Raw genomic sequence first — 14,276 nt, forward strand, 5'->3', positions numbered from 1 at the left:
CAGTCAGATAATGAGAATGGTAGTACTTTGTGTGCTGTCATTCTCATTATCCCTGCACTGACTGCGTTCTGTCATTCTCATTTATTCCTGCACTGACTGTCAGTGCAGGGATAATGAGGATGGTAGTACTCAGTCAGTGCAGGGATAATGAGAATGTTAGTACTTTGTGTGCTGTCATTCTCATTATCCCTGCACTAAGTCATACTGTTACAAATTGCTATTTGTAACTGGCCCTTTAAATGATAAATTGCCCTGCTTCCCTGGATTGTGTAGAAGCCTATTTGCCAGCCTCCTTCCTCATGACTATGGCCCCTGGAAGATTGTGCCCCTGAAAACTTATGGACTTTTATTGGGTGTGTATGGCCCTTTAAGAACCGTCTGGGGGACATATTGTGACTTTGCTGAACAATGTCCCTTTAAGACTATGTCCCCAGACCTGTAAAATAACTTGCCCCTGGCTTTCTCCCACTTGGTTCAGTAAATAGGGCTTACTGAACCAAGTACCACACAGGCAGACCACCCAGAAGTTAAAGTGTGCAGGCAATTTACCTCCCAGGCTGTGAGGTTACTGCAGGTTAATTGCACGTGGCGGCGGCCATCTTGGTTTCCTCAAATGCGGTCAGCGGTGTATGCTAAAGATTCTGTGGAACTAAAATCGGCTACACATTCTGCCGAACACCGCTGACCCTTACCTTCTCCCATACGGAACTTGCAGCTCCAGAGACTAAGTCCCGTTCGAAATGGGACTTAGTCGTTTTTTCGCATGAAATTGACCGACCGCACAGCCCAAATCTATGGAACTGTTTTGGGCAGGAAATTGTGCTTGCGGTCGGTCATAAAGGACTTCCAGCTAACTTTTGATCCACTGGGGGGATTTGGCTGATTTTTGGAAGGGTTTATGTTTGATGTATGCTGAGTCTGACTGTCAGTGCAGGGATAATGAGAATGGTAGTACTTTGTGTGCTGTCATTCTCATTATCCCTGCACTGACTTAAGTACTACCATTCCCATTATCCCTGCACTGACTAAGTACTACCATTCCCATTATCCCTGCACTGACTGAGTACTAACATTTTCATGTTTTTTTCCCTCTATGTGCTTAAGTGACCCAACCCTCACTTTTAAAAGACTTAAAAGCATAGCTGCCACTGGTGGGGGTGGGGGTGTAGCAAAAGCACATGGAGGAAAAAAAAAGTTTTAAAAAACATGGCATAAAGAAAATTATTTTTAGGAATATAAGTGCACTTACCGTTTCTTCACCACCTCCTGGGTGCGGTTGTTCCCTCCAACAGTGTTCACCGATGCCGCAATCTTCCTCCACATTTTGTTTTTTCTTGCTCTAGAAGTATTTTTGGCTGCTCCCCCAAATATACATTGGTAGTACTGGCAAAGCTTGTTTACCAGTACTTTATTCTCCTCTGCACCAAAGCTGTCAGCATATTTACTCTTCCTCCCAGGACATGCTACTTTTAAAATCCTTGGCTCTCTCTGCTTCTTCTTGCTTCTCCCACTTGCTTCTCCTTGATCTTGGCCAGAAGGGCCAATGCCCCCCTCCACTATATCCATAGCTGAATCACTAGAGGAGCTGGAGGAGGACATGACCACTTCTGGCAAGGTCCCAATAAAAATGACTAAAATGGCTGACACAGGGTAGTGGGCTGGCTGAGCTCCAAAATGGCTGAATGGCTGGCCTATAGAAAATCTGGATAGATTTTGCATTGAAGTTGATACTTTTATTTTTTACAGTTTTGTCTGGCAGTATGTAAAAGCCCATTTAATTGGCTCCTACTTTCCCACTCTCTGCTAAAATGATACTGTGTTGCCAGTACCACCTGTCAGGGAAGCATGACTCATGTCTGAAGCCAAAAAAAACCTAGACACTAGACAGTACACCCCTATAGTTGAACTAGATGACCTATTGACACAGTAAGATGTAGGTATCCCTATGCTAAGCAATGAAGCATTACTGATGCAGGTTATTAACAATCATTAACAATCAATATTGAAAGAATATAATATAACCAACGACACAGAGTTAGTAGAGCTTAATTCAGTAACTTAACTCAGTATATGCCGTAGTGTTGATGACGGCAAACACCAGAATATCATCCCCGGCCGTTACCGGTCTCTATTTCCTGAACGCATAACGCTTCCAAAAATTTTACTAATCTTCGTCCACCCATCTCACCACCTAACCACATAATCCTCTGATCATCTAAATGTCTATGGTGTCCTCCATGGTATATATATGTAGTCAGTCACTCATGTTGTGTAACTAATCTATAATCTGTAACCATTACAAAGTTGACAGGGTAGGATCTTGTGAACCTAAAGCCGTAAACTTATGTTTTTGTGAATATGTTTCCTTGCGCAATCACACTGGATGTATATGCTGTACTGGATTATATATTTGATGTATGTTCCCCTTTTTTCCTCCTTCTTCCCTTCTGTACCCCCCTACTGAAAATCTAGATAAAATACAAGTTGAAAAAAAAAACTAAGCAAAAGCAAAGCAATGCATTGCATTTGCAATGTCATTCGCCATGCGAATGACTATAGTAAGTGGTGTTCGGTAGTTTACTAATAGAGCCAATTCATTTTCATGCGAATGGCAGCGTTCGTACATTTGAACATTCGGGAGTTTTAGGCGTAAATTAAACGAAATTACGAAATACACTACAGCATTCAATGCCATGTTGTTAGAGAAATGTATGTTCCCCTTTTTTCCTCCTTCTTCCCTTCTGTACCCCCCTACTGAAAATCTCAATAAAATACACGTTGAAAAGAAAAACTAAGCAAAAGCAAAGCAATGCATTGCATTTGCAATGTCATTCGCCATGCGAATGACTATAGTAAGTGGTGTTCGGTAGTTTACTAATAGAGCCAATTCATTTTCATGCGAATGGCAGCGTTCGTACATTTGAACATTCGGGAGTTTTAGGCGTAAATTAAACGAAATTACGAAATACACTACAGCATTCAATGCCATGTTGTTAGAGAAATGTATGTTCCCCTTTTTTCCTCCTTCTTCCCTTCTGTACCCCCCTACTGAAAATCTCAATAAAATACACGTTGAAAAGAAAAACTAAGCAAAAGCAAAGCAATGCATTGCATTTGCAATGTCATTCGCCATGCGAATGACTATAGTAAGTGGTGTTCGGTAGTTTACTAATAGAGCCAATTCATTTTCATGCGAATGGCAGCGTTCGTACATTTGAACATTCGGGAGTTTTAGGCGTAAATTAAACGAAATTACGAAATACAGCATTCAATGCCATGTTGTTAGAGAAATGTTCAACATTTGAAACGAATGGTTTTACTGAGTTCGGTTGAAGCTATTCGGTATTTAGGGATTAGGGAACATAGTGTTATGAATATGAATGAATTCATTTGGTTCAATTAAATGAACAAGCCGAATGAACGAACGAGTTTATCCGAAACGAAAATACTAACGAATATCGTACGAAAACGAATGAAAGAATTGACGAATTTCGGTTCTGACTAAACTACTTTATTTTTCGTACGAATACATTCGTACGAAACGAAAAGTTCTGAAATGCCCAAGTCTAATCTCACCCAGTTCCCAGTCAATAATAGGGTTATGCTTTTTAAGCCAGGGATACCCCAAGACTATAGGAACTGAAGGAGATGAGATAAGCATGAGGGATATTCCTTCCTCGTGTAGAATACCAATGGTTAACTTAACTGGTATGGTTTCACGAAAAATAACAGGTTCTGATAATGGTCTACCATCTATGGCCTCAACGGCCAAGGGTGTATCCCTTAGCTGAGATGGGATAGAGTGGTTAGTGACAAAAGCTTGGTCAATAAAGCTTTCAGCTGCTCCGGAATCTATCAATGCCATAGCATTAAGTACTCCCTTCTCCCAAGCTAAAGAAACAGGAATCAGAAGCCTATGATCTTTATAATCATATATAGAGGACAAGATAGAAACACCCAAGGCCTGTCCTCTTGAGAAACTTAGGTGTGAGCGTTTCCCGGACGGTTAGGGAAATTTAGGCGTAGGTGACCTCTTACTCCACAATACATACACAGCCCCTCCCTTCTCCTGTACTGTCTTTCATCTTCTGAGAGACGAGTGTTACCTATTTGCATAGGTTCTGGGAGAGCTAAAGTTGTAGCTTCAGAATTCTGAAATGAGGGGGCTAGTCTTATGGAAGGTCTACGGGTTCTATCTCGAGTGTTCTGCCTCTGTCTCATGCGTTCATCTATTCGAGAAATAAATGAAATTAAATCTTCCAAATTTTCAGGAAGTTCTCTTGTGGCAACCTCATCTAGAATCTCATCTGATAATCCGTTCAGAAATACGTCCATATAAGCCTGTTCATTCCACTTGACTTCTGCCGCCAAGGATCTGAACTCTAACGCATAATCCACAAGGGTTCGGTTATGCTGTCTAAGACGTAACAGTAGTCTAGCTGCATTGGCCTTTCTTCCTGGGGGGTCAAAAGTCCTCCTAAAAGCAGCGACAAAGGCATTATAGTTATAGACTAACGGATTATCATTCTCCCACAGAGGGTTAGCCCATCTAAGAGCTTTGTCAATGAGTAGCGTGATTATAAATCCAACCGTCGCCCTGTCTGTAGGGTAGGCGCGGGGTTGTAACTCAAAATGGATACCTATCTGGTTTAAAAAACCTCAACAAGTATCCGGGGAGCCGCCATAGCGTAAAGGGGAAGTAACACGGGAAGAAGCACCCACTGTGGCTACCTCTAGGCCTGTACTTACAGGAGAGATGGATGGAGTACGCATCTCTTCTGATTGATTACTAGGATGAGATAGCAGTGCTTGCAGCGCTGGAGCCATCTGGTCCATTCTATGGTCCATGGCCTCAAATCTTGAGTCAGGAGAACCGACCTGAACGTTTGTACCTGCAGGATCCATTGGCCCTGTCGTAATGTCAGGATCGGGACAGGGATCCAACAGGCAGAATACAAACAGGAGCTAGGTACGTATACCGGACCTTAGAATGGCCGGACTAACGTAGGAGTAAGCAAAGAATGGTCAGAGACAAGCCGAGGTCGAGGGAACGAGAGAGCAGGTAGGCGAGAGACAAGCCGAGTCCGAAGGATAAGAGAGGTAAGCAGGGTAGACAAAACAAAGCCGAGTCAGAACCAAAAAGACAAATAGAAATAAGAGCACTGAGTGACCAGACTAGCTAGAACCACGACAGGGCAATGAACCATTACACATAATATCCTGTGTCAGTACTGGTACTTCACCAATCCTAGTGCTGTATAATATAATATTCTGTGTCAGTACTGGTACTCAGCCAATCCCAGTGCTGTATAATATAATATACTGTGTCAGTACTGGTACTCAGCCAATCCTAGTGCTGTATAATATACTGTGTCAGTACTGGCACTCGGCCAATCCTAGTGCTGTATAATATAATATACTGTGTCAGTACTGGTACTCAGCCAATCTCAGTGCTGTATAATATAATATACTGTGTCAGTGCTGGTACCCAGCCAATCCTAGTGCTGTATAATATAACATACTGTGTCAGTACTGGTACTCAGCCAATCCCAGTGCTGTATAATATAATATACTGTGTCCGTGCTGGTACTCAGCCAATCCTTGTGCTGTATAATATAATATACTGTGTCAGTACTGGTACCCAGCCAATCCTAGTGCTGTATAATATAATATACTGTGTCAGTACTGGTACTCAGCCAATCCCAGTGCTGCATAATATAATATACTGTGTCAGTGCTGGTACTCAGCTAATCCTAGTGCTGTATAATATAATATCCTGTGTCAGTACTGGTACTCGGCCAATCCTAGTGCTGTATAATATGTTGTGTTAGTACTGGCACTCAGCCAATCCCAGTGCTGTATAATATAATATACTGTGTCAGTACTGGTACTCAGCCAATACTAGTGCTGTATAATATAATATACTGTGTCAGTACTGGAACTCAACCAATCCTAGTGCTGTATAATATACTGTGTCAGTACTGATACTCAGCCAATCCCAGTGCTGTATAATATAATATACTGTGTCAGTGCTGGTACTCAGCCAATCTCAGTGCTGTATAATATACTGTGTCAGTGCTGGTACCCAGCCAATCCTAGTGCTGTATAATATTATATACTGTGTCAGTACTGGTACTCAGCCAATCCCAGTGCTGTATAATATAATATACTGTGTCAGTGCTGGTACTCAGCCAATCCTAGTGCTGTATAATATAATATACTGTGTCAGTACTGGTACTCAGCCAATCCCAGTGCTGTATAATATAAAATACTGTGTCAGTGCTCGTACTCAGCCAATCCTAGTGCTGTATAATATAATATACTGTGTCAGTACTGGTACTCAGCCAATCCCAGTGCTGTATAATATAATATCCTGTGTCAGTACTGGTATTCGGCCAATCCTAGTGCTGTATAATATACTGTGTCAGTACTGGTACTCAGCCAATCCTAGTGCTGTATAATATAATATTCTGTGTCAGTGCTGGCACTCAGCCAATCGCAGTGCTGCATAATATAATATCCTTTGTCAGTGCTGGTACTCAGCCAATCCTAGTGCTGTATAATATACTGTGTCAGTACTGGTACTCAGCCAATCCTAGTGCTGTATGATATAATATACTGTGTCAGTACTGGTACTCAGCCAATCCTAGTGCTGTATAATATAATATTCTGTGTCAGTACTGGTACCCAGCCAATCCTAGTGCTGTATAATATAATATACTGTGTCAGTACTGGTACTCAGCCAATCCTAGTGCTGTATAATATAATATACTGTGTCAGTGCTGGCACTCAGCCAATCCCAGTGCTGTATAATATAATATCCTGTGTCAGTACTGGTATTCGGCCAATCCTAGTGCTGTATAATATACTGTGTCAGTACTGGTACTCAGCCAATCCTAGTGCTGTATAATATAATATTCTGTGTCAGTGCTGGCACTCAGCCAATCCCAGTGCTGCATAATATAATATCCTGTGTCAGTGCTGGTACTCAGCCAATCCTAGTGCTGTATAATATACTGTGTCAGTACTGGTACTCAGCCAATCCTAGTGCTGTATAATATAATATACTGTGTCAGTACTGGTACTCAGCCAATCCTAGTGCTGTATAATATTCTGTGTCAGTACTGGTACTCAGCCAATCCTAGTGCTGTATAATATAATATACTGTGTCAGTGCTGGTACTCAGCCAATCCTAGTGCTGTATAATATAATATTCTGTGTCAGTACTGGCACTCGGCCAATCCTAGTGCTGTATAATATGTTGTGTTAGTACTGGCACTCAGCCAATCCCAGTGCTGTATAATATAATATACTGTGTCAGTACTGGTACTCAGCCAATACTAGTGCTGTATAATATAATATACTGTGTCAGTACTGGAACTCAACCAATCCTAGTGCTGTATAATATACTGTGTCAGTACTGATACTCAGCCAATCCCAGTGCTGTATAATATAATATACTGTGTCAGTGCTGGTACTCAGCCAATCTCAGTGCTGTATAATATACTGTGTCAGTGCTGGTACCCAGCCAATCCTAGTGCTGTATAATATTATATACTGTGTCAGTACTGGTACTCAGCCAATCCCAGTGCTGTATAATATAATATACTGTGTCAGTGCTGGTACTCAGCCAATCCTAGTGCTGTATAATATAATATACTGTGTCAGTACTGGTACTCAGCCAATCCCAGTGCTGTATAATATAATATACTGTGTCAGTGCTCGTACTCAGCCAATCCTAGTGCTGTATAATATAATATACTGTGTCAGTACTGGTACTCAGCCAATCCCAGTGCTGTATAATATAATATCCTGTGTCAGTACTGGTATTCGGCCAATCCTAGTGCTGTATAATATACTGTGTCAGTACTGGTACTCAGCCAATCCTAGTGCTGTATAATATAATATTCTGTGTCAGTGCTGGCACTCAGCCAATCGCAGTGCTGCATAATATAATATCCTTTGTCAGTGCTGGTACTCAGCCAATCCTAGTGCTGTATAATATACTGTGTCAGTACTGGTACTCAGCCAATCCTAGTGCTGTATGATATAATATACTGTGTCAGTACTGGTACTCAGCCAATCCTAGTGCTGTATAATATAATATTCTGTGTCAGTACTGGTACCCAGCCAATCCTAGTGCTGTATAATATAATATACTGTGTCAGTACTGGTACTCAGCCAATCCTAGTGCTGTATAATATAATATACTGTGTCAGTGCTGGCACTCAGCCAATCCCAGTGCTGTATAATATAATATCCTGTGTCAGTACTGGTATTCGGCCAATCCTAGTGCTGTATAATATACTGTGTCAGTACTGGTACTCAGCCAATCCTAGTGCTGTATAATATAATATTCTGTGTCAGTGCTGGCACTCAGCCAATCCCAGTGCTGCATAATATAATATCCTGTGTCAGTGCTGGTACTCAGCCAATCCTAGTGCTGTATAATATACTGTGTCAGTACTGGTACTCAGCCAATCCTAGTGCTGTATAATATAATATACTGTGTCAGTACTGGTACTCAGCCAATCCTAGTGCTGTATAATATTCTGTGTCAGTACTGGTACTCAGCCAATCCTAGTGCTGTATAATATAATATACTGTGTCAGTGCTGGTACTCAGCCAATCCTAGTGCTGTATAATATAATATTCTGTGTCAGTACTGGCACTCAGCCAATCCTGGTGCTGTATAATATAATATACTGTGTCAGTGCTGGTACTCAGCCAATCCCAGTGCTGTATAATATAATATTCTGTGTCAGTACTGGTACTCAGCCAATCCTAGTGCTGTATAATATAATATACTGTGTCAGTGCTGGTACTCAGCCAATCCTAGTGCTGTATAATATAATATTCTGTGTCAGTACTGGTACTCAGCCAATCCTAGTGCTGTATAATATAATATTCTGTGTCAGTACTGGTACTCAGCCAATCCTAGTGCTGTATAATATAATATACTGTGTTAGTACTGGTACTCAGCCAATCCTAGTGCTGTATAATATAATATACTGTGTCAGTGCTGGTACTCAGCCAATCCTAGTGCTGTATAATATAATATACTGTGTCAGTGCTGGTACTCAGCCAATCCTAGTGCTGTATAATATAATATTCTGTGTCAGTACTGGTACTCAGCCAATCCTAGTGCTGTATAATATAATATTCTGTGTCAGTACTGGTACTCAGCCAATCCTAGTGCTGTATAATATAATATACTGTGTTAGTACTGGTACTCAGCCAATCCTAGTGCTGTATAATATAATATACTGTGTCAGTACTGGTACTCAGCCAATCCTAGTGCTGTATAATATAATATACTGTGTCAGTGCTGGTACTCAGCCAATCCTAGTGCTGTATAATATACTGTGTCAGTGCTGGTACTCAGCCAATCCTAGTGCTGTATAATATAATATACTGTGTCAGTGCTGGTACTCAGCCAATCCTAGTGCTGTATAATATAATATGCTGTGTCAGTGCTGGTACTGACATTTCCATCCAAGCAGTGATGACATTTCACAAACTGACTTATTGCAAATGTGGCATTTTATGACAGTACCATGCTCAAATTCTTGACCCATTGTTTTCCACGCATGGCTAGGTGCTTGATTTTATACACAAAAAAATAAAATATCATCATTCAAAGCAGAACAAAAGGTCTGTTCGGAAATGTTGATATAGTCTGGATATTTTAGAAAGCTATACACAATATAAATCTATCTAAGAACCTAAAATAGTAAATGAGTCAGGATAAATACTAAATCAAATTAGCTTTACTCTCACTGAGAATTAACTCGATAGGAATCCCTCTAATAAAGGCTTTATTAGGAGTTGGCCAAGCTAAGGGACTCCTGAGGTTTAATTAAATCCAATTAGCAAAGTAGAAGGAGATAGTCAGTTTACTATAGTAAATATTCACTCTGGTATGTGGATATAATTAGAGGCTAGGCTGATAGAAGTCTGAGTTAGTAGACATTTGCCTTTGGGCATATACCAGGTAGTTATATCTTGGTATAGTAATGTCTCAAAGCAGCACTTATTAAACTATCTGAAAGATAATGCAGCATATAAATAAGATAAAGCCTCTCTCCCGGTTTAGAAAAAGAAAGGAAAAGTTGCGTGCTATAAAAATTATTCCATGCTAAATGTGCATGGCATAATACACCAAAGTGACCCAGTGAGATCAAAATAGTAGCCCAATGCGCTTTTCTCCTGCTGTAGCAGAGAGGTAATATAATCCACGGTATCTCCGCTGGGTAACAGGAACAGCACAAAATAATCCAGGCAAAATAAGTACAGCATACAGTAATCCCGGTAGCGTTGTATAAATCCTTCCTTCCCAAGAACTAGACGACACATAGGCTGGGAGTCAACTGAGCTTTTAATCACAGGTTACAGTATTTATGGGATTCCCCATGCAAGGGGTTTCCCTACTGACATTACAGGCGTCGTACAGCAGGGGACTACATGGGGAACTTAACAACCTGGACATTTCTCCCATCATGCACTTCTGTACGAGAGGGATACTCCCCCTAGAATTTCCAGTTAAGTGGATTATCCCTCCGTGCAGCAGAACCGACATTTCACATAAAAATATGTAACTTTCACATTATTTATCCTATATTAATGAATGAACGTTCGGTAGATAGCTGGGGTCTGAGCACACATTTCGTGAAAGTACCGCTCAGATCCCAGCACAACTAACCAAACGCCGCACGAACCACATATTATTTTACATTCGTATTCAAAGTACCGACTGCCAATAGGGGAACAAACTACCGAAGGACCGGTGCTCCCGAACGGCCTGGAAGTCCAGCGGTATTCGTGCTGTCGAGTAGCCGATTTTAGTTCCAGGTGCTCGACGACCAAATACCGCTGGGCTAACAAAGGATCCAAGATGGCCGACTGCTGCGTGGTCGGTAGCCGAACGGCGGCCACCCTAAATCTCGATAATTACCGAAGGAAACATTGTTGCAATATTTAATGGGAGCCACACGACCTCCTGTGTGTGGTCTCCCATTCGGTAGTTAGTTCGTTTCACGAACAGTGTTGAAATTCACTGTTCGTGAAACTACTGTATGAATGCTGGTGGCTTTCTTGCCGCCAGCATACGAATGCTCTCGTTCGCACAATATACATATACAGTTATTAGCTTGGTTGTCACAGTCTTTAAAGGGATAGTAGCACATACATACAAATACATTCTTAAGTGGCTAGTTTTGCCACACCTGCCTTCTCTGTTAACAGCTTGCTAGACCTTGCAGGAGCCTCCTGTGTGAGATTAAAATGCAATTTACTGAGCAGGAGATGGACTTCTGAAGTAAGTAAGATCTGAAACCATTTTTTAGTGCAGGCTGTGTGACAGCCAGGGGAAGTGTGACTAGGGCAATATAAACAGAAACAAAAGGGATTTAACTAAAAAAACTAATGTTGAGACCACCATAAGAAGGACACGAAAACTTATAATGGAAGTATAGACTCAAAAGTCTATACTAAAGGTCAGATATGGTATCTAAAAATAAAGTAGTAGTAGTAGTAATACATTATTCCCACTAGATGGCGCAGGGACAACACTATACAAAGGGTGGAAAGCTCCCAATGAATCTTTGAAAACTGAAAATATATGTATTGCTACCAATCTACCACAAGATGGCGATATTGTGTTACTGTCCAGAGATTGAAGGTTTTTAACCGTAGAAAGAGGAAATATTATGCTGTATACCTGTCTCAATTGTATTTGAATGTAAATATAAAATGTAACTAGCAATAGATAGAAATTAATTCTAAGATATGGGTAAAATACAGCAATTAACTTGCAATTGAACCACATTATAAAAGACAGAGAACTGGAAAAGGCCATACCGTGCCTAACTAGGACTGGGATAGCTGGATGTAGACAGAAGGATTTACTTAAAGTGACACCATTACCTTCACTTAAAAAAAACTACAAATACCCAGCAGCCCTCATATAAAGGTTAGCTATAACTGTGTATAATAAACTCATGGGCTGGCTCCCGGTATAATAAACTCGTGGTCTGGCTTCCAGACAGAGCAAACGTCGGTACGCTATATCCAACTACAAACCCTCTAGGAAACCAACATACCTGGCACTATAAATAACTACCTGACTACTGAAACAAAAGGGGAAACGTAAGTGCTACATAGTGCACAATGAGAAGTAGACACCATGGTCCGACATGTGCTTTGGTGAGTTTACTGTACCCTCGTCAGGGACTTAACCAGGAGCCGATCATTGTCCTTTTTTGGTCTGTGATCCAACAATAAAAGGAATAAATCTACTCCTAATTTAAAGAAATACAGAAATATCAATCTATTTGTTGAATTAATTACAAAAGCAATTGGGGAACTGAAACAGCTGTCATTGCGAAGAAACATAAATGTAACCTAGTCAGAAAGAATAGCCTTAGAGGAGCTCATGGAAATGACAATGTCATTCTAAAATCAACATATAAAGGGGGTAACATAGTGATCTTGAATAAGGATCATTATATGAGAATGGTGGATACTATCCTTAATGATACCTCCTCATATAAACTCTTATCCACTGACCCTACCATCACACACTTCACTGATCTTAGAGACCTTCTGACTATGGCACTTGATAGGAAGCTTATCAATAAGAATGGATATCAATTCAGGCTACCTCTTAAACTTTCTATCCCCTCCCCCACTCCCCCCCAAGATCCATGAGAGAAAAAGCAATCCAACAGGAAGACCAATAGTTTCAGGGTCGGAGATTTTTACCCAAAATATCAACTGATATGTGGACTGTGGTGGGACATCGCCACTAAGTGCCATGTCCCCTGAGTATTCAGAGGTTTGGTTTTGTATTTTGTGTACTGTGATGGTTTTCACTTGTTAAGTATGTGTTTCCCTTTGTATTTGGCAATCACTTGCTCCTGTCCCCTGTGGCAAACCTTGCCACTTACAGAATGTCCTTGTATATATCTTGCTATTACTGCATTGCAGAACATTTAAAAGTTGACAGTTGACAGTTAACTCCTGGAGCCGTGAATAAAGATTGTTCAGTTGACTCCCAGGCTATGTGTCGCGTGGTCCTTGGGAATGGGAATTATGCTGTGTGTCCTGCCTTCTGTATGCTGGATCCTGATTACCGGCGGAGAGCCCTTGGATTAACCCCTGCTGCTCCGCTACAATTGGTGGCAGCGACGGGATCATTCCTACAGCCCAGGAGGACAGCTACAGAGCAAGCATGGCACCCAACTATACTCAAGAGGAGTTTGATGCTATGTTGAAAAGTCTGCTGGCTTTCTTCAGACCCAATCCACAGGAGAAATCCGTGCAGCTTGTGAGGAGAATAGTAGGAGAGCAACTGCAGTTCAAAGCAGAGCAGGCAAGGGAGAAACGCCAGAAGCAGTGTGAGTCACAGGGAGCCGAAGGTGCCGTCCTTCCTCCCCAACGGCAGTATGTATCACAGGGAGCCGAAGGTGCCGTCCTTCCTCCCCAGCGGCAGTATGTATCACAGGGAGCCGAAGGTGCCGTCCTTCCTCCCCAGCGGCAGTATGTACCCCAGGGAGCCGAAGGTGCCGTCCTTCCTCCCCAGCGGGAGTATGTATCACAGGGAGCCGAAGGTGCCGTCCTTCCCCCCCAGCGGCAGTATGTATCACAGGGAGCCGAAGGTGCAGTCCTTCCTCCCCAGCGGCAGTATGTATCACAGGGAGCCGAAGGTGCCGTCCTTCCTCCCCAGCGGCAGTATGTATCACAGGGAGCTGAAGGTACCATCCTTCCTCCCCAGCGGCAGTGCGAAGTCCAGGGAACGGAGACAACCGGTCTTGTTCTCCAGCGGCAGTGTGAGTTATCAGGAGAGATAACCACAGGTACGGAGGGTGTCGTGGCTGGGACTGCGGTCGCCACAGGCACCCAGCAGGTAGAAGAGTTGGCTCCTCTGACTCTCCCTGGAGCTGAGCCCAGAGACCTGTTATGGTCAGGTCAGCAAGTAGCAGGTGAAGCTACGGTATCCGCTACAGATACTGTGTGTAATACAGAGATACTGTGTGTAATACAGGGATACAGTGTGTAATACAGAGATACTGAGTGTAATACAGGGATACTGTGTGTAATATAGGGATACTGTGTGTAATACAGAGATACTGAGTGTAATACAGGGATACTGTGTGTAATATAGGGATACTGTGCATTTTATTCATATTTAATGTTGTGTTACACACAGCCATTAATGTCTAAACCGTTGGCAACAAAAGTGAGTACACCTCTAAGTGGAAATTAGCCATTTTCCC

Source organism: Pelobates fuscus, chromosome 1 (genome assembly GCF_036172605.1).
Source record: "Pelobates fuscus isolate aPelFus1 chromosome 1, aPelFus1.pri, whole genome shotgun sequence".
Lineage (NCBI taxonomy): Eukaryota > Metazoa > Chordata > Amphibia > Anura > Pelobatidae > Pelobates > Pelobates fuscus.